This window comes from Ictidomys tridecemlineatus, chromosome 2 (assembly GCF_052094955.1).
Source record: "Ictidomys tridecemlineatus isolate mIctTri1 chromosome 2, mIctTri1.hap1, whole genome shotgun sequence".
In the NCBI taxonomy this organism is placed as follows: domain Eukaryota; kingdom Metazoa; phylum Chordata; class Mammalia; order Rodentia; family Sciuridae; genus Ictidomys; species Ictidomys tridecemlineatus.
The window spans coordinates 42,833,640-42,856,039 of NC_135478.1; the positions used below are offsets into that span (position 1 = coordinate 42,833,640).

At 38.9% G+C, this 22,400-nt stretch overlaps 1 long non-coding RNA gene across 1 annotated transcript; it reads right to left on the reverse strand.

Moving 5' to 3' along the window:
- Positions 1-4,671: 4,671 nt before the first annotated feature.
- LOC120891423 (uncharacterized) lies at positions 4,672-21,621 on the reverse strand. Its single transcript, XR_013434433.1, has 3 exons — positions 21,490-21,621; positions 6,559-6,640; positions 4,672-4,876 (listed from the first exon to the last, which is right to left on the reverse strand). It is a non-coding gene; the product is annotated as an uncharacterized LOC120891423 (long non-coding RNA).
- Positions 21,622-22,400: the final 779 nt, after the last annotated feature.

The window sequence follows — 22,400 nt, forward strand, 5'->3', positions numbered from 1 at the left end:
GCATGTGAAAGACCCTGGATTCAATTCCTAGCACTGCAAATGTGTGTGTGTGTGCGTGTGTGTGTGTGTGTGTGTGTGAGAGAGAGAGAGAGAGAGAGAGAGAGAGAGAGAAAATGTGTATGTAAACACAAATGTGTGTATATTCATATACATTTATATATTTTATATATTATAATATATATATTAAAATGAATTCTCAATTGGGACAAGGGTAAAATGAGAATAAGAATGATATGGTGAATAATAGTATATAATAACACTAATACTGTATAATAATGCTAATAATAGTGTTACAAAAGCATAAGAGACGGTCTTGTGTTAAAGATACTTATCATGTCACTATTTATAACAATAATAAATTGAAAACTAAGTATATGTTTCACATCAAGAAACAAAATAAATTAAGACACATCTGTTTTATAAAATATACCACTAAATCAGATTTAAGATATTGGAAAATGTAGAAGCAATTCTCAGGTCACAAATTCAAGTACTTCTTTATTTTATTGATTTTTTTTAATAGCTTTCAAGTGTAGAAACATAATCTAGGTTCTGTAGATGCCAAATGGGCAGGGCAGAATTCTTCCCGAGGTCTTGCCTTTTGTACTGGCATTTGCCCAGACAACCTCACTTCCACACAGCCTTCATTATTGCTCTGAGCAGGTCTGGGCTGGGCCATCCTTGTGCAAACAAAGAACACACTTCATGACCACCAGCCCGCTGTGCTGCATCTAGGCTGCTCCTACCTGAGCCAGAATATTTTTTCTGCTCCTGCTCAGCTTTGAACAGTGCAGAAGGCCTAGTGGCAATGTATTACACTCATCTACTCACATTTCTTCTGATGTGTGAAAGAAAAGTCCCCAAGTCCTCCCTGAATTTCTGGACTGTCTCCAGGAATGTGGCATACAGGCTCTCCTCTGTTTGATTTGGTGGCTCCATCATTGTCTCCTGTGGGGCCTCAATCTGTTGGGGGAAAATTCAGCACACAAGATTCCATCTCAAGTGTTCAGCCAGTGCCTAAACTCTATTTGTTTCTTCATCTGACTATTAATTTCTAACATTATGGATCAGTTTTTCCTGGTATTAAATCTGGTATATTTGGAATTATACAGTAAATACTTTTACAACAAATCTTTTTTCTCTCATGCAACATTTTATTTCTATGGTTTATCAGTGTCATTCAATGTAGCAGTAATTTATTCTTTGTCACTACTATTTTGAATTCCTTTGTACCACTGCATTTCATTTCTATAATAAAAGACGGACTAAAAGACTAAAGTCACAGGCATGAATTGTAATCCACAAATTCAGCTACATTTTTAAAAATGCTTTATTTTTATAAAACTATACTTAGATTCTACTTAAATAGCCTCTACCCTACCAGATAATTAAAACAATGTTTACCTACTCAGGCCCTCTTTCCTACCTGACACCTATTTAATTTCTGGAGAAGGAACTTACTAAGAAGGGACAGAGAACAACAAGCCAATTACTCTTAAAAATTTCTTTAATTTCCCACTGAATACAGAATATATGGTAATATGGTAATAAAGATCCTGTACAGAAAGAAGCACAAGTATATACTATATGTATAGCAGGAAATATTTGTTAAAAATTACTAGAGCCATATTCAGCGCAGCAAATAACTTAATCTTTTTAATGGTGACTTGGAATTTAGGCTGTCTGAATTAATATCAGATTCTGACCTCCAGTAGCACACACACACACACACACACACACACACACACACACACACACGGATACTTGAATTGGCGTAGGTAGAACATAGCTGCACTGTACTTAAGTAGAGTCTCATTGTCCCTCCCAGACCATGAATGCTTAAGCTATGTGCCCATACCTTCCTTCTCCAAGAATGGTCCCTCATTTACTTACATGATGATGGTGATAATATCTATGTTTTATTGTGTCTTTGTGGTCACACTTTATTGGCCTACTTACATGAAACTGAGGCTGGCTAACTTGTTAACTTACAATCAAGAATGGGCCAATCAGATTCCTTTGCCAGAACCCCACACAGCTTGTGCCAGTCCCTCTTGGATCGGTGAGAACATAAGGTGAAAAACTGAGTTGCCATCCAAGGCCATTGCATCAGGAAGCTATTACTGCAGAACAACCACAAGTCCTCATAGGAACTTAAGAGAAAGTATTCATGAAGTTCATGCTTCTTTGAGTCTTTGAGAATCAATCAGCTGCTCTTGGCTAGGCCAAGGTCGGGAGTTGTTTTGCATATCTTTTATTCTTTTTCTGGGATAAGTGTGCTAGCTATGGAATGTTCTTCTCATAGAGGAAGGTAAAAGAAAAATAAGGCAAGTGGAAACATGTGAGACCTCTTGAGATCTGGGCTCAGAACTTGAACATGTTAGATGATTCTTCAAGGGTTTCACATTTCTTTATATCTTGCTAGCAAAGCATTGACTGAACATGTTCCAAACTTCATGTAACAAACAGCCCTGTTAGCAGAGATATTATCACCCTCCAGAGAAAGGGCCAAATTTGCTTACATCTTCAAGGATAAAAATAATGTCTCCCTCTAGATCAAAAGATAAGCAATTTACTGTTAGTATAGTAATAATAATGTCTTCCCCTGGGACAAAGGTCAAGCAGGCTTATTGTCCATTACAAAATATTTGGGTTCTCTAAACTTGAAGTTCTTCAGCTTGACATATCTACTGCATATGTGGCAGCTACCTGAGCCCCTCTGAATCATCTCAATGGAACTTGATAGGGAGCTTTTAAAAGGGATTAAGGCAAACATGAAGTTCATGCTGTTTGTTGCATCATGGAAAAAAAAGTCCTTTTCTCTGACACAGTAATCACGTGTCTTCTATCTGCATCCATGAACCAGTGGCAGGCTAACTGAATAGTTTACAAGTAGGGGAGACTCTCATAACCTTCATATGACTACTCTTAAGTCATATGAGTCTTTGGTGAGAAGAGTTGCAAAGTCACATGGCAAAAGATTCAGGATTGATGATGAAATCTGCTGCTGCTAACACTCTGACCAGATGGAGAAGGCTATTCCATGGTGAGAGGGAAAGAAGCTTCAGAGGGAGAACAGAGATGAGAGCAAGACAGAGAGAGCGCTGTGGAGGTTTCTGAGCCTTGGCCCCAGGGTCTCTGACACTCTATCTCACAGCTTTATAGCCATTCTACCCAAAGTTTGGTTGTCTAACCTCCACTTTTATTACATAAGACAGCCCAGTATTCTTCCTATAAAAGTTCTCCTTGTGTAGACAAGTTCAAGTTAGGTTAATGTTTGCTTCTGCAATAAAATTCTTAAATAATAAAATTTCACTCATCTTTGTTCTTCTTTATGATGTAGTACTTGGATCATCAAAGTACCTGCTCCAGAAATAATTGTTTAATTGACTTGACTTATGTCTTACAACTAAGTAAGTGTAAACTCAGGTAGTTTCTGACATACACACTCTGTGTCAACATGTTTATCTATTATACATAACACTGATGATATGATAATTTGGAACTGGAGGTATCCTATAGTTTCCTGGTCCTCCACTCCCATCTATCACATATATTTATTTTAAAATAACAAAAGAGTGGGGCTGGAATTGTGGCTCAGCAGTAGAGCACTCGCGTAGCATGTGCGAGATCTGGGTTCGATCCTCAGTACCACGTAAAAATAAATAAAAATAAAGGTATTGTGTTCAACTACAACTAAAAAGCAAATATTAAAAACAAAAGAATAAGTTAGAAAATTTTAAAAATAAAATAACAAAAGAGAAGCACTTCTATAATGGCAGAGTAAGAACTTCTGAAAACTTACTCTTCCATAATGCAACAAGAACACTGGAAAAAACTGTCAAAATAGACTTTTTTTAAGAACTCTGAAAATGAACCAAAGGCTTCAACAATTCAAGGAGCATTTCTTCAAGAAAAAATAATGGCTGAATCTTGACAAGGATCAGGAGCTCAGTGGCATTTTAACTTTATCTATTCCCATTCTTATCTCCCTAGCTCCCCAATTACCTTGAAAACTAACAGCCTTGTAATCATACTTGCTGTGAAAACCAGCACACGAGTAGACCCTATTAATAATAATGTCTTCTAGAGAGGTTGGAACAAATTTGGGTTTCCCAAAAGCCCCATTCCTAGATAACTGTCACTATTGGATCAGACAACTCCCTAGAAAATTCCTTTCTCAGAGTCGGAGGACTCACATTTCCCAATTTTAAAACTTACTATGGTGGGAACTTATAGTCCCAGCTACTCAGAAGGCTGAGGCAGGAGGATAACTTGAGGCCAGCCTGGGCAATGTAATGAACCCCTGTCTCAAAAAAAAAAACAGTAATAATTCAAAGGTACGGTTCTAGCATAATGATGAACATATAGACTGGTGAAATAGAACTACAAGACCAAAATAAATCCTCATATTATGTTAATTGATTTTTTTTACAAAGATGCCAACACAATTCAGTGAGGAAAGAATTATTTTTACAACAAATGATGATGGAACAACCAGACATTCATATACAAATAAATAAATAAATAAATAAACTTGGATTCCTACCTTACTCCATTTATAAAAATTAACTCAAAATGAATTTTAAAGTGGGTAGACGATTTCAGTAGATCCTTCTCAAAGATGATATTCAAGTCACTTATCAGGACATAAAAAGATACACAGCATCATTAGTCATTAGAATAATTGTACATATTTATTAGGTACAGTATGATAATTTATTACATGTATATAGTATATAATGCTCAACTCAAAATATTTAAAAATGAGGGCTGGGGATGTGGCTCAAGCGGTAGCGTGCTCGCCTGGCATGCGTGCGGCCCGGGTTCAATCCTCAGCACCACATACAAACAAAGATGTTGTGTCCGCTGAAAACTGAAAAATAAATAATAAATATTAAAAAATTTTCTCTCTCTCTCTCTCTCTTAAAAAAAATTTAAAAATAACACACCATAGTATATTCCTCTTATCTAGCTCTCTTTGTACCTGTTAGACAATCTCCCCCATCCCTCCTTTTCTCTACCCTTTAATAGTGCTAATTTTGTCATTCAGTGGCTACCAAACAGGAAATCAATGGTGCCAACAAATATTGGTACACCCATCAATTTCTTCCCCCCTTGTTTTCTCCCCACCTTTGTTAATTAGTCATAGACTTACCAGCTGTAAGTAAAATTGCTAGTTAATAGTTTTGCAGCATCTTAGCTAATGACACCAACTTTTCCCTTTAAAACACCACTAATCAAACAAAATGAAAAAGAACTGTTCTGTGCCATGTACTCCTTTTATATGCTTTAAGCGTTTGTCTTTTCAGAAATCAAGGGGCTTTCTTTTTTTAAACTTTTATTTTATTTATTTTATTTTTTTGATATCAGTGATCAAACCCAGGGCCTTACAGATTAATCATGTACTTTACCACTGAACTCCACCCCAAACTCTGTATTACTTTTTTGTTTTTGTTGTTCTAATCAGATAAACATGACAGTAGAATGCTCTTCAATTCACTGAAGTGGAGCACAATTTTTCACATTTCTGGTTGTACACAAAGTAGGGTCACACCATTTTTGCAATTGTACATTCACCTAGGGTAAGATGACCATCTCATTCCACCATCTTTTTTTATTTAACATTTCTTACATACATCACAATAGAGGAGTGCATTACATTCATAATTTTTTTGCATTGCAATTTTCAATATACTTTTATACCACAATTTATCAAATCTCTGCTTGTATATAAGGTATGTTGACACCAAATTCCACCATCTTTTCGAAGGGCTTTCTTTTTATAAGTTAGTGAATGAACTCTAAAGCAGTTTTACAACTTCCATGTCCTTTCTTGCATTGCTTTGTCAAATGCATAAACACACAGAGCAACGTATCTGCACAGAGCTGTAGATACCCCGAATCCTGAAAATGTGAATGTGCTGTTCTCACTCCCCTCTTCCCATACCTACTCCTCATTCCTCAATTCCCAATGACATAGACACTTACTTTGACACCTTAGGAAAATCCAAGTCGAAACAAAAGTTTATTTGAAGAGATTCATGTCAACATTATCACAGGGTACATGTTACTTTCAATTATTAGTCCAAATCTGTCATTCTTCTATAATAGAAATATCCACCATCTTGTAATAGCTTCACAAAAGGTGGAGAATATTCAGTTCCTGACTTTGGTCTGGACAATGTGATATGCACAGAGGCTAGAAATATGCTTGTATGGCTGGGCTGTGATTTTTTGTGTTGGTAACCCAACATAAGAAGAATATATTCCAAGTAGTTACTTCCTCTTTGACCTGGAGCCCAGAATACAAAATATGGAGCTGACCTGAATTTAATCTACATTCCAGAAGCTGGGACAGAATCCTACCCAGATAAGTTGTAGATCATTAGCTTATATAGAATATATAGATTGTTTTTTTAAGTCGCTGAATTTGGGGATGCTTTTTATATAGCATTATTGTGGTGATAACTCATCAGTATATGTACAAACCCCATCCCCCACGGCACTTCTGCTACAAGAAAAGCAGAGGATCCAACCCTTTCAAGAAGAACTCACAGCATAGGAGAGGGTCCAGTAAAGTGGTTTGTTGTCTGACTCAGCCTCCTCCCTCATCTGGTGGGATCTCTCTGAAGTATGCCTAGAGATGAAACCAGTGGAGGTGACCCAACATGACCTCATCACACAGAGTTACATGCCAACTCCATAACATTTCAGATAAACATCATAACCTTTGTTAAAAGATCCCCAAACCCCAGGATATCTTCTCATTTGGACAATGATTAATTAACTTCTCTCCTTTTTTGACAAAAGAAAAGGCACATTGCCCAAATCTCTGAAGACTAAACAGTGTTTGTAAAGCTATGTCTGATTGGTCTTCCCTGACAGGACTTCCAGCCACTCCATTTTTATAGCAGAAACAGGACGGGGAACAGATCACTGCACATGAGGCTAAGCTTGTGGCAATGGGAGAGGCAAGTGAAGCCAAAGAATATGTTCAAAATGGTTTGTCAAAGTGTGTGATCATGGGCGGGGGTGGGGGGGCAGGGTCTTTATCAGAAGCTGGAGGGGAGAGAAGAGCTGCTGAGAAGAAACTTTTTAGTTTGAGTCCATCCCATTTATTGATTTTTGATTTAAATTCTTGAGCCAAAGGAGTCTTATTAAGGAAGTTGAGGCCTAATCTGGCATGATAAAGATTAGGGCCTACTTTTTCTTCTATTAGATGCAGAGTCTCTGGTTTTATTCTTAAGTCCTTGATCCATTTTGAGTTGAGTTTTGTGCATGGTGAGAGAGGCTTAATTTCATTTTGTTGCATATGGATTTCCAGTTTTCCCAGCAACATTTGTTAAAGAGCCTATCTTTTCTCCAATACTTGTTTTTGGTGCCTTTGTCTAATATAAGATAATTGTAACTTTGTGGGTTAGTCTATGTGTCCTCTATTCTGTACCATTGGTCTACCAGTTTGTTTTGGTGCCAATACCATGCTTTTTTAGTTACTATTGCTCTGTAGTATAGCTTAATTTCTAGTATATATGATGCCACCTGCTTTACTCTTCCTGCTAAGAATTGCTTTAGCTATTCTGGGACTCTTATTTTTCCAGTGAATTTCATGATTACTTTTTCTATTTCTATGAGGAATGTCATTGGGATTTTGATTGGAATTGCATTAAATTTGTATAGCGCTTTTGGTAGTATGGTCATTTTGATAATATTAAATCTGCATAAAAAAGTCAAGTACCCTGCTCAAAGTAATTTTTCATATTTAATAAATGTGTTTCCTTTGCTTCTTTTCCCTAAATTTCTCTCCCTCTATATTTTACCTCAGTGCCTACAGATCTCATTTTTTGACTCCTATTCTTCAAGGGACCTTCTATCTCTTAAACCCTCTAAGTCTGCTAATCATCAATTTTGTTCCAGTCCTTAGACAGCCAGCTTCCTGCTATGCAAGCACTGGATATTACTGTGTGTCACAGAGAGAAAGGCAGTGTGGAAAAACAGCATTTGTTTGTGTTAATGGAAGATGCTAAAGAAACAATGAACATTTGTAATCTCTTGAGGTGAAAGTTAACCAAAAACATCACCCAAATTTGGAAACTGGTTTATTTTTTTCCAGCAAAGAGGTAAATTCAGAAAGCTTAGATATTGGGGAAAGTTTTCTTAATTCAGAAAGATCATCTCTGGGCATGCATTGGTTTTCTCTGAGAAGGCTCTTACATCAAATGAGGAACATCAATGTGGTCAATTCACTGTGAGAATGGAAGCACTCTGGCAATTCTGGAAAGGCCAAGGGCAAGAACCACAGCTATTTCCAAGTTTCATTGATGATGGAGAGAGGATTCCAGTCCAAAGAGCTACCCAAAGTCTGCCAAAGGGAGGAGTACCAAACAGCAGATGGACAACAAGCTCTGAACAGTGATAAGAATCATTAGGCTGGGAATATAGCTTAGTTGGTAAGTGCTTGCCTCCCATGCACAAGGCCATGGGTTCAATCCTCAGCATAACAACAAAACAAAACATTATTTATTCTCACTTGCTTTGTACTCTTCAATAAATTTTATTCTCTCAATAAATCTCTGAGGTGGATATTACAGATGGGGAAAATAAAATTCAGAAAAGGGTTGCCCAAAGTCACTGAGCAAGTAAGGGGCACAGTACAAATTTAATCCAAGGCAGTTTCACTTGGCCTTAGCTCTGAACCATAGGGCTAAACTTTCTCCCTGGACCACTGTTAGGGGTCCATAGTATCCTTACCAAAATTCACAGGTTGAAGTCCTAACCCCCAGCACTTCTGAATGTGAATTTATTTAGAAATAAGGTCTTCGCATATGTAATTAGTTATGATTAGATCATACTAGAGTAGGGTGGTCTCATAATCTAAGATGACTGGTGTCTTTACATAAAAGGGGAACTTGGACACACACGGCAGAAGGCCATGCAAACATGATGGAAGAGAGCTGGTTCATGCATCTGCAAGCCAGGGAACACCAAAGACTGCCCATAAAACACCAAATGCTAGGAGAGACACAGGAACAGATTCCCTCTCTACCTACAGAAGGAATCAATCCTGCTGATGCCTTGACCTTAGATAATAATTTTCTATTGTTTAAGGCACCCAATTTACAGCATTTTGTTATGTCAACCCTAGAAAACTATTATAATCACTAATCCCAAGTGCATATGGAAGAAAGAAAACAAATATAAATAGGTCAAGTCAAAGTGTTTAGGAGCAATGAACCAAAAGTTTAAACAAATGTTTGGGCTTCTACCCAAAGAAGACATATGTATCTTGAATTTGACTTTTTAGAATGTTCTCATCTGATCTCCCTTGGAGCTAGGGAAGCAAGAAAGATGTGTGGCTGTACAGTTATTTTTCATCCTGGGAGTCCAGGACAAGTTCACTACTCCCTGCCCATTAATCCTGAAGAAGGAATGTCATCTGGACATTGACTCAGAACACACTTCTTCCCTGGCAGGTGACATCAACTAGATACAGGGCAGCAAGAAAGAGTCTGTCCATGGAGCCCAACTGAAACACACAGCTCTTCATATCAGCTCTCCTTAAAATGAGGATTGACTACATATGAACTCTAAAGTTCCCATCTCCACTAAAATTTCTGCTCAGTCACTGGCTCAAGTCAATACTTTGTCTTATATTAACTCCATTATTATTATTATTATTATTCAATACTCATGCACACATTTGTCTCTACAAATCATCATTAGTTCCTAAGGGTAGGAGTTGTGAATTCTATGCAGTACAGTAACCCTTCATTTTCCCCATTTTTTCCTTGTCAGTAGAATCCTAATTTTGTTCAGGTTGTCAATGTACCTAATTTTGGACAGTGAAATCTATAGGTAAATCTGCTGTGAGGGCTTCTAGGAAAGCTTTTGCCTTCCTTGTAAGATGTAGGCATGGCTGGTGTTGCCATTTCCCTTTTCTACTTTTATTGTTGTTTGTTCTTTTTTTTGCATTGAAGAGAGAGTTGATGACTGTACCTGCCAGAATGACCCTGTAACTATTAAAGAAAGTCCAAAAGAATTGCACAGATACTGGTCCTGATTGATACTGATATTGGTAAGTCATGCACCAACCCAGAAATTGCCTACATCCAAACTTCTTGCTGTATAAGAAAAATAAGCTCCTCCAAGTTTAAACCACTTTGGTTTGTTTTCTACTACTTGTAATTTAACAACCCTGCTTGACAGAAGAAAAAGTAGAAATAAAAAGAACATGACCTCCACCTCACTATGCTCATTTCCACTTCCCAAATTCCACAGTACATCTGCTTGGCAAAATCTTCAGTTTCTCTTTGAAACTTTAACTAAATAATGGATGTTTTGCCAGGCCCAGTGGCACGTGCCTGTAATCCCAGTGGTTTGGGAGGCTGAGACAGGAGTTCAAAGCCAGCCTCAGGAATGGTGAGGAACTAAGCAACTCAAGGGAGACCCTGTCTCTAAATAAAACACAAAATAAGGCTGGAGATGTGGCTCAGTGGTCCAGTGCCCCTAAGTTCAATCCCCAGTGCCAAAATATTTTTAAAAATGGATGTTTTGGAAATAAGGAAATATCATTGAATTTTTACAGATTAACTTGCTCACTACAAAGAAGTTAGAATGGAGTTCAGTGAGCCAACTTACAATATCTGCTATAACATTCATGATAAGTAGAGTATTCTTAAGTGCATGTATTTACACCAGGGACTGAGGATTTAACTCAGTGGTAGAGCACTTACCTAACATATATAAAGTCCTAGATTCAATCCCAAGCACTACAAATTAACAATAATAATAACTACACCAATTAAAAGACAGAGATATATCATAGTAGATCAAAAACAAGATCTAACTATGTTTCTTACAAGAAACCAATTTTTAATAAATAAGCATGTAAATGGAAAAAGATATACTATACTGATATTAATCAAAAGAAAGCAGGAATACCTATATTTCAGACAAAATATTTCTCAGATTAAGGAAAGTTATCAGGGATAAAGAGGGCCTATAACATGATGATTACATGCTCAGTTCTCCAAGAAGATATAACAATCTTGTTAATTTGAAACACAATAGCATTTACATTAGCACCCCCCAAAATGAAAACTTTAGGTATGAACCCAAAAAAGTATGTTCAAGATCTTTATAAAGAAAACTACAAAATTCTAATAAAATAAATTGAGAAAAAAACTAAATACACAGAGATATTCCATGTTCATGGATACGAACAATCAATGTTGTTAAGATGGTGATCCTTCTCAAATTAATCTACAAATTCAATACAATCCCAATCAAAACTCCAGCAAGCTATTTTATAGTTATAGACAAAATTATTCTATATTCTATACTGGGAGATTAAAGACCCAAAATAGCTGCCGCAGTCTGGCTGGGCACAATTCAGGAGCCACTTGTCAAAAGAAACAAACTTTATTTTTAGAACACACACACCACACCACACAGCTCCTCAGGAAAACCTTCAGAGCCCACTGCTACCACCGGCTTCCCCCACTCCTCCTGCTCTTGAGGCTGATTGGCTGGGTGGTGTGGGCAGAGCCAAAAAAAAGTCCCCCAATGAGCAGCTCCGTGGTCTGAAAGGGTGGGGAAACAGCCCAATGAGCATCACCGCAGAGGAGCCAATCAGTTGGCAGCTAGAAGTTTGCTGGGGCCTCTGTGAGCCAATCATCAGCTGGCAGCTGGAAGTTTGCTGGCAGCTGGAAGTTTGCTGGGGCCCCTTTCAGCTATGGCTCTCAACAAATAGCCAATAAATACAATACTGAAGATAAGTAAAGTCAGAAGATTGACACTATCCAACTTTATGACTTATAATGAAGTCACAGTAAACAAATGTGAGTTTGGTGAAAGAATAGATTAATAGATCATAATATAGAGCCTAGAAATAGACCCACATAAATATAGTCAACTGAGCTTTGACAAAATAACAAAGGCAATACAATGGAGAAGAGACAATCAATGGTGCTGTAACAATTAGACTTCCACAAGAAAAAAGAAAGAATCTGTACACAAACTTACACTCTTCATGAAAATTAACTTGAAATGAATCATAGACATAAGGTAAGCAAAAAATTATTAAAATCCTAGAAAATAACCTAGATAACCTACAGCTGGTGGTGATTTCTTAGATGCAACACTGAAGTTGTGATCCATGAAAGACAGAATTGATAAGCTAGAATTCACTAAAATTCAGTTTTTCCGTTCTGTAAAAGACACTGCCAGGAGAATTAGTAGACAAGCCACAAACCAGGAGGAAAAACTTGCAGAAGACATTCTGATAAAGGGTTGCTATCCAAAATATACAGAGAAGTTTTAAATTCAACAATTTTTAAAAAATGATTAACCCCAATTAAAACTGAAACAAAGACTTTGACAGTCACCTCACCAATGACATAGAGATGGCAAATAAATACAGGAAATGATGTTCCATATCACATGTCATCAGGGGAATGCAAATTTAAACAACAACAAGCTAGCACTATGAACATTTTAGAATGGCCAAACTCCAAAACACTGACACCACCAAATGCTGGTGAAGATGTGGAGCAACAAGAGCTCTCTTTCACTACTCTTGGGAAGGTCAAATGATACATCCACTGTGAAAGACGGTTTTGCAGTTTCTTACAAAACTAAATAGAACTCATTGTCTCATTCAGACCCTATAAGATACAAGGGACAGACACATACAGTCCCTGGCTTGGCATCCACTTTTCAGCAATAAGTCTATGGAAGGAAAGGACAAACCTTTGGTGGACAGCTAACTGTCTGCCATCAGCTAAACTTGCTATAATCACTACGGATAGTTCTATCCCTAACATGGGGCATCAGTGTTCAGTAAATCCTTACTAGGTAAATGGATCCATGGATGAGTCTCTGTATCTTGACTCAATTATTCTCAAAGGACATTAAAATATTTTTAATGGCAATGTCTACATAAGTGATTTTTCACAGAAATAATTTTTATTGTTAATTTTTGAAGCAAGGGAAATATTTGCAGATAACCTTGAATATATTTTTCTAAATCCAGTTTATGCCATTAGTAAATGATAGAAGACAAGAGGTTCTGTTGACCAGCCCTGGATAACTTTGGCCAACCCAGTCTGTGACCCTCACCCCCATACTCCCCATCTACTTCTTCCCTATAGTTCTCAGAGTAACTATAGAATACACTGGAAATGTAATATCCTGAGACAGGGAGGAACCGACTGAAACAGCTCAGACTTTATTTCTCTTTCCCCTGGAAGCAAGATGTCCTTCAAAGCTTTTCTCAGTAAGCCACATCACCCCTGAGGTATATAACCCAACGAAGGATGCCTTCTGGGGGTGGGAGGGAGGGTTTCCCATCTGCTGTGCAAATAGAACACATGTAGTCAAGACTCCATTCACCCTGAGCAGCTTTCCTTGAGCCTCTGGCCACCAGTTCACAATGGATCCTAGACTTCTTTTGTCCCTTGCTGCCTATCTGTAAGTAATAAATCTGCTTCCTATAAGGCAATTGATAAACTGCAGCTAAAAATCAGTAGGCCTGGACTGGGGGTATAGCTCAGTGGTAGAGCACTTGCCTAGCATGTGTGAGGCACTGGGTTCAATATTCTCAGCACCACATAAAAATAAATAAATAAAATAAAGTTCATCAACAACTTAAAAATAATGTAAAAAAAATTAAAAAAAAAAAACAGTGGGCCTATTTCTCTGGATTTCTATTCCTGATGGTTAGCATGGTGATAATCTCTGCCATTTTCATACAGTCAGAAGTCTTCCTTTGGGATTGGTTATTAGTGAACCTACTTCATAGGTTCTTTTTTTTTTAATTATTTTTTAGTTGTAGTTGTACATAATATCTTTATTTATTTATTTTTATGTGGTGCTGAGGATTGAACCCAGGGCCTTGCACATGCGAGGCGAGCGTTCTACGGCTGAGCCACAACCCCAGCCCCCTTCATAGGTTCTTAACTGGGAGTCTGTGCTTAGAAGGGAGGAAATATGTAAATTTGAATAGGAAAAAAAATGCATCTTTATTTTCACTAACAACTAAGGTTAATTTTGCATTTCCTTCCATTATGAATATAGTTTAATCCCATGGGAAAGTTAGCAGCACCTGTGACTGTCATTAAGGGAAATCCCAGGTATTTTTAATATGACATTACAATTATTGCAGGTGCCTTAAAATACTGCCTATGTTCATTATTGCTTTGACATGATCAGAGCTATTGGGTTTTGATATTTCATGTTAGTAAAGAAGTGTAATTGCTACCATATTACATTTTAAATAATTTGATAGTTGCCTTTTAATATAATATTATATACCATATATTATACATTTAGGATTTTATTGTATTAAGTAATAGTTTTCTTTTTTCTCTTCCCTTTCTCTTGACCCCTCAGCTTAGCCCCCTTCTTTTGATTTTTCAGGGGCTTGTGTTGTCCCGGTCTCTCCTCGGAGCCTAGTAGGATGTCCCGAGACTGTACATTCAGAACTCATGATAGCCTAAATCCGGCAGTGCCCCAAGGAAAAGGGAAGAAGGAAATTTGTTCTCATCTGATTGCTCATCTCACATCCAGTCACTCCTCAAGCCTGAACTGTGTGGACACTTTTCCAGATGACCTGAGGGCACCAAAGCAGCCTTTCAGTTTCAGCTTCATTCTTCCCTTCCAGCAAGCCTAGTGTTTTTCGCCTGACCAGACATGCTTTTGCAGTGAGATGCACAAGTGTTGCTTTCCTCCCTGGCAAACATTCAGAGCATCTCTCATTGCAAGGTGCCAGGAGATGTTAATAAGTGCTATTAACTGGGGTCTAATTTGCATACCTTGTGTATTATTTGTGGTTTGTAGCTAGTGGGATTAAAGCTTGCATATACAACTTCACCCCACCCACCCCTGCAGGGCCCTGGATTACCCCCAATCTGTTTCTCCATGCTTAGTGAGAGCAGGGGAATAACAGGTTTATCATGCTAGGGCCCAGGGCACCTCTAGAAATGGAATTGACACACTCCCTCCAAATCCTGCATGACACAAAGAAAGCCCTTCCTCAGTGTATGATTGGGAGGGTGGTGCATGACGTAGGGAGCTTGTGTGATTTAGTCAGTAGTGGGAGGTTTTTGCTGGCACCCCTGCTCTTAACTAGCAATCAATCACAACCACGCCGGCATTAGAATTCTGAAGAGATTTCTTTTGTGGGGGGCAGGGGGTTATTGCAGTCTTTAAGTGCTTTGTATTTATAATTAGTCATAAGCCCTGGGATGGCTCAATTCGCATCACTGTGCAGGCGCCTGCCCCCCTTGCTTGTGCTGTTAATTAGCCCTGCAAAGATAGGCAAGCCTGATTGGCAGCAGCTTTTGCAAAAGGCGCCCCAGCCGGCCCTCTCAGAAACAAAGAAAACCATCCTAGCATCTCGGCATTATCGCTGTCATCCGGATCCTTTGCTTTTTTCAGTCTGCCACTGCTGAGGATTTCATGGAGGCATTTATTTATTTTGAAATGTTAGCCCTGGTCTTTTGGTAGAAATTTGTAAATCTTGCGCAAAAGACTAATGTCATGCTTGAGATTTGTCACAACTCTTAAGAAGGAACAGAATGGGGATGGGAGTGTTCAGTTTTTGATTAAAAAACAGGGCTAACAGTTTGGAAAATGGCTTGGCAGGACCACTAAAGCAAAGCACAGGCCTTGCCTGTAACCCAGCAGCTCCATTGCTAAGTAATTCCCACAGAAATGTGGCAGGTGCTTTCCATTGACAAAAGTACTATGATGTGCCTTGCTGTGCTATAGATAATAGCCTCATACTAGAAAATGCCTAAACGCTCATCAATGATATAATGAATTTCTTTAATTGTGATGAATTCACACGACGAAACACTATACAACAGTAAGAATGCAAATTATAATTACACATAGATGAAATCTTATAAAGTTGAGCACAAAAAAAAAACTTGACACAAAACAGAACATACTGTATCATTCCATTTATACAAAGAACAAAAATTGGTAAAAACTAATCTATACTCTTAGTCTAAATAGTAGTATTTAGACCTTTTGGGGAGACAGAGCAGTAGTGACTAGAGGGTTTTCTGGTGGCTGGTAATATTCTGTTCCTTGTTCTGTGGGTTGATTATGTGAGTTTCAGCATATGAAAATGTATAGAGTTGCAAATTCATACAAGCACTTTTCTGCATGCATGTTAAACTTCAGTAAATAGTTGGTGGTTAGGTTTTTTTTGGGGGGGGCGGGGCGGGTACAGAGGATTAAACTTAGAGGCACTCAAACACTGAGCCATATCTCCAGTCCTATTTTGTATTTTATTTAGAGACAGGGTCTCACTGAGCTGCTTAGTGCCTTGCTAAGTTGCTGAGGCTGGCTTTGAACTTGCAATCCTCCTGCCTTGCTAAGTTGCCTGAGTGGCTAGCATTATAGGCATGTGCCACCATGCCCAGCAGGTGGTGGTGTTTTTTATTTGCTTTTTTTGTTTGTTTGTTTGTTTGTTTGTTTTTTAATGGGGCTGAGAAGCTTTCTCCAGTATGAGCTTCAAGGTTGAACTGATTGGAGTAACGAGGTTGATTTTGCCTCTCTGGCCCCTGAACCACCCTGGAATGTGGTATACTAGAGAGAGACCTGGGTTTGCTTTCAGGGATGGAGTCTCTCAGCCACAGGTTGTGGTTCTGAAAACCAAGGGAGTTGTCTTAGTAACCACCTCTCAGGGAAGAACTCTTGTTGCCACCAGAGAAATGATTTGAAATACTTTCATCGTGTAAGGCAGAGTTAGGGATTAAGACCAGAAGGGATGCAACTATATGAAGAATTTACCAAAAACATCCCTGGAACACTCCTGACATGGTACCTAGGACCCAGGGGCATCTCAAAATCTATGAAAACTGTTAAAGATTTTTTTTTTTAAAAGGATAATGATCCCAAAAACTGCATCAGAAAATTGCACAATCAAAATCAATAAATGTTTAATTAAATATCTACAAAATATATCATAATATCAAGTAATTAACATTAATAAGCATGAAAAATATCTGGGAATTTTTTTGACTATGGATTCTGATTTAGTAGATCTGGGGTGGGCCAGAAATCCTACATTTCTAATAAGCTTTCAAGTGATGCTTCCGGGCCCATGGACTTTTCAATAACAAAGAGTTAAATATAGCCCAACTCAATACTTACATACTTATCAGTATAATGAATGCTGCAAAAAAGTAACCTAAGTAGTATACTTTTACAAAACTTAAAAAAAAAAGGAATTTTTATTGTGGTAAAATACACATAAGAAAATTTACCGTTTTAACAATTTGAAGTGTACAGATCAGTAGATCAAGCACATTCAAATGACTGTGCAACCATCATCACTATCCAACTCCCCAGCCAAAAGTCTCTATTAAACAATATCTATCATTCCTGTCTTCTCTGCAGCCCATGGTAGCCACAATTCTACTTTGTCTCTATGAATCTGGCTGTCCTAGATACCTTATTGTTGTGGTTTGATATGTAATATCCCCCAAAATCTCATGTGTGATACAACGCAGCAATGTTCAGAAGTGAAATGATTAGATTCTGAGAATTCTATAGTGGTAACTATAGAAAGAAAGGGTATGGCTGGAGGAAGTAGATCACAGGGATTTATATTTTATCCCTAGAGTCTCTCTCTCTCTTTGCTTCCTGGCTGCCAATGAGCTGAGCGGCTTTCCTCTACCATGCCCTTCTGCCATGATATTGTCTCACCTGAGGCCCAGAGCAATAGAGTCAGCCCACTGTGGGAGGCCAACCTTACACGTGACTGAGTTACACTCCCCAGCTGGGGGCTGAGGCTCTCAGTCGAAGAAATGTGGCACCTTTCTTGAGTGCGAGGGTTGGTGTCTCGTGCATGGGTGTGTCTTGCTGCAGCCCCATGGGTGAAGCTATGCTCACCTGTTCCTTTGTAATATAACCCCTTGCCCTGTTTAGGATAGAATCTTCCATGGAAGTGCCTTGTGTGTGTCCCCTTCTCTTACTGTGCCCCTGGGTGTGGCCTACCCAGGTGTCAGTCAACCTGCTGACAGTGGACATCATGAAGATAGACTCAGCCCCCTGAAACCTGACCCCTTGCCTCATTTAAATAGTTTCCCTCAATAAAAGGGGTCAGCACGTGCTCTCTCTCTCTCTCTCTCTCTCTCTCTCTCTCTCTCTCTCTCTTTCTGCGGACCCTTAAGGTCAGAGGAGCCCTCACAGCGACCCCAAAGAAAAAGGTATTGTGTCTCTTGTGTGGTTATTTTGTAAAGCCCAGTTAGCCCAGTTTAACTGGAGTGACCCCTGAGCCTTTTAATTGCAAGAACAGAAACCCAGCAGCCCACCATGGACTGAGACCTCTAAAACTGTGAGCCCAAAATAAACTTTTCCTCCTCTAAGTTGTTCTTATTGGGTATTCTGGTCATAGCATCAAAAAGCTGACTAACATACTCACATAAATAAAATCATACAATATTTGTCCTTTTGTGTCAGGCTTATTTCACTTAGCAAAATGTCTTCAAGGTTCGTTCATATTATAGTACAGGTCAAAATTTTAACTCTTTTTTAAGGCTAAGCAATATTTCATTTTATGCATATACTGGCTCTGGTTTGAGCACTTGTATACCCCACAAATTTACATGTTGAAATCCTAACACTCGGGGCTGGAGTCGTGGCTCAGCGGTAGAACGCTTGCCTAGCATGAGTGAGGCACTGTGTTCGAGTCTCAGCACTGCATATACATAAATTGTTTAAATAAAAGTCCATCAACAACTAAAAAAATATTAAAAGAAAAAAGAAATCCTAACACTCAAGTGACAGCAGTAGGAGGTAGGAACTTTGGAAGGTGATAAGGTCTTAAGGCCCGTAAGTGGAATTAGTGCCCTTATAAAGGACAACTCACAGAGATGGCGCATCCCTTCCACCCTATGAAGACACATTACAAAGTCAGTTCTCCACAAAGAGGTCCCTCACTACATGCTGAATCTGCCAGCTCCTTGTTCTTACACTTCCTAGCCTCCAGAACAGTAAGAAATAAATTTCTGTTGTTTATAAGCCACTCAATTTGTGATATTTTGTCACACCAATGGACAAAATATCCACACCAATGGACTAAGACAATACATTTTGTTTATCTATTCATCCATTGAAGGGCACTGAGGTGGTTTCTACATTTTGGCTATTGCAAATCATGTTGCTATGAATGTGGATGTACAAGTATCTGTTCAAGTCCCTGCTTTCAATTCTTTTGGATATATACCCAGAAGAAGAATTGCTGACTCATATAGTAATGCTATGTTTTGCTTAGCTGAAGTACCAAAATAATAATTACCTTAAAACTTGTCATCGCCCATTGTTTTGATGATCCAGAGGAATGCATTCCCCAGTGTCATGCCCTTATGTGATTCTCTCCCACGCTGACTGCTGGCTGGCCTTTTCACTGCTTTGATGAATAAAATGTAGAGGAAGTGATACTATGCCAATTCCAGGACTATTCCTTAATTGACCTGGCAGCTTCTGCTTCTTCCTTCTTAGAATGCCTACTCTTGGAATAGACCTTCTTGGAATTCAGCCACCATGTTGTAAGGCAATCCAAGCAGCCACATGCAGAGGCCCACATAGAAAAGTAAAAGGCCTCCAGCTGACAGACCCTGCTAAACTCCCAGTCAAGATCCATCTGACTCCTGAAAATAAGGCATTCCAGACATTTCAATCTCAGCTGACCTCCCGGTGAAGACTTCACATTACTGCAGACACCACTGTCCCAGTTAATACCACCTGAAGCAGAAGGCTCACCCCAGGAAAGATAATCCATTGTTATTTTGAACTGCAAAGTTTTGAGGTGATTTGTTACACAGCATTAGTAACTGAGACAAATATCTTAGAGCCAGAACAAAGTGCATTATATCTAATGTGAAATGTGGGTGGAACTTATAAGATATTCAACATAGAGGTAAGTAGGCCTAAGGTTTTCAAGGACCTTAAATATCTCAGGACTTCACAAAAGAGAAGATACAAGGCAACTAGTAGAAGATGGGCCTTCAAATAACCCCAGTGCTAAAAACCAAAAGCTAGAGTCTTTCTTTTCTTTCTTTCTTTCTTTCTTTTTATTTTTTTTAGATGTTGTGGCAGGTGTTGTTGTTGTTGTTGTTGTTTAATATATATATTTTTAAGTTGTTGATAGACTTTTATTTATTTATTTATATGTGGTGATGAGAATCTAACCCAGTGCCTCACACATGCCAGGCAAGTGTGCTACCGCTGAGCTATAGCCCCAACCCGCAGTTGTTATTTTGCTTGAGGTAGAAGCCCAACTGGCCCAGAACAGATGCCACTTAGCAGATGCCACTTATACCAGAGGAGGCAGCCTAGGATTGGTTCACATATGTGGCTTGACATAGAGCTTCTGAGGGAATTGAACTCTTAATTAGAAGCTTCCTTGTGCCCAGAAGTCATTGTGCAGCTGAGTGATAAGAATGATCTGATCTTAAGATTCCCACAGGTGGGGAACTCCCCGCCTTAGGTAGGGTGGCTGAGAGGGGCTGAGGATGTAACTCACTGGTGGGCTGCTTGCCTGCTTGCCTGGCACACACAACACACAAGGCTCTGGGTTTCAATCTCAAGTGTTTTTTTTTTTTTTAAAGTAGGTAGGAGCAAGGTGTCGGAGGCGTGATGCTCAATCACCCAGTCCTGAGTCCCTGATCCTCTCTCACTGCCCGACTCGTGGGGAGATCAGCTTCTAACTCACTTCATTCTCCATAGCTGCAGGAACTGCCCTGACCCTCGGCAAGAAGGACACCAGGCAAAGGTTCACTCATTATTCATTAACATATATTGAGCACATATCATGTGCCAGAAGGACACTATGCTGGGCGCTAGGAATATGTTGGGAAATAAAGTAGACATTGTCCCTCCTAACCCAGTGGAGACAGATTTAAAAAAACAAGTATACCAAGAAGATATTACAAAAGCTGTGTTTGTTCCTGCCTGGGAGGCCATTTGCATAACTGCCTCTTCTTGAAGTGCCCTTATTCTTACATTTTTTTGTCATTTGGATGTCAGGTTAAATATCACCTCTTAGCAAAGGCCTCCCCTTCCACCACTCTAGTCCCTCACTATAATCTCCTTCTAGTACCTTCTATCATCAGGTATTTTATTATGTATTCATTGGTTTGTTTATTAACTTTCTTTGCCAAAGAAGGTAAACTCCAGAAAGAAAGGATCTGCATTTTATTCACTGCTATTTCTGGAGCTCCTAAAAGAGCCTGGCATGTAGGTGATCAATAAACTTGAATAAATGAGTAAAGACATAAAACTGGTGGCTTTACCACACACACAAAAAAAAATTTAGTTTTTTTGTTTTTTGTCCTGTACAACTTAGCCTGTAGTTCTATTTACTCCTCCTCAACACAAAACAAAAATTAATGAACAAAACATATTATGCACTTATGTGATAATTTGCACATTAGGAAAAAAAAAGAACAAGTGTATACTCACAATACTCACAATTACATCTTCTCTCTGAGTGTGGTGGCACATGCCTGTAATACCAAACTCCAGAGGCTGAGGCAGGAGGATTTCAAGTTCAAGGCCAGCCTAGGCAACTTAGCAAGGCCCTAAGCAACTCAGTGAAACGCTGTCTCTAAATAAAATACAAAAAAGAGTGGGGGATGTGGCTCAGTGGTTAAGCACCCCTAAGTTCAATCTTCAGTACCCCAAAACAAAGGGATGTGGATGTAGCACAGTGGAAGAGCACCCCTGGGTTCAATCTCCATTACTGCAGAAAACAAAAACAATTGAATCTTCTGTCCCTCATGAAAAAAAAAAAGTGGGATCATCAGAGAGAATGGTGGAATTCCAGCCAAAAAACAATGAGTGAACATTTCTGTCAGAGGATGAATGTGTGTCATCCAATGAGCATCTAGATATCTTGAAAAGAGTGCATAGCTGCTTACTACGATTGTCACAATCTCTTGGTGGGTTTGACACAAAGACCTCCAGCCAACGTACTAGAATTCATTATCAGGCATCTCGAAGTCATGTTCTATCCAGCCACCCACTGAGCACCTATCTGCCTGCTGTGAATTGGGTCCTGTATTAGACCTAGGTGAACAAAGATGAACAAGACACAGCCTCCGACTTCAAGTTGTTCAAATACCTTGGGGGACACTAAGCCCCAAACCAACAATATTATATATATATATAGTGATTCATGAAAAGATGGAGCTCAGCAGAGAGTATCATTAGGAACCCACTGGTAGGACATCTGACATGGTTGTGAAGCCAGATTTAAAGTTAGGTAGTCAGTGTAGTGAGGTAAATCGGGTCTAATATCGAGTGAAATCTAAAATGGAGGCCATGCTGGGAATGACTCAGGGAAAACTCAGGACAATTCATGGAATGTTAGTGAAGTCCTG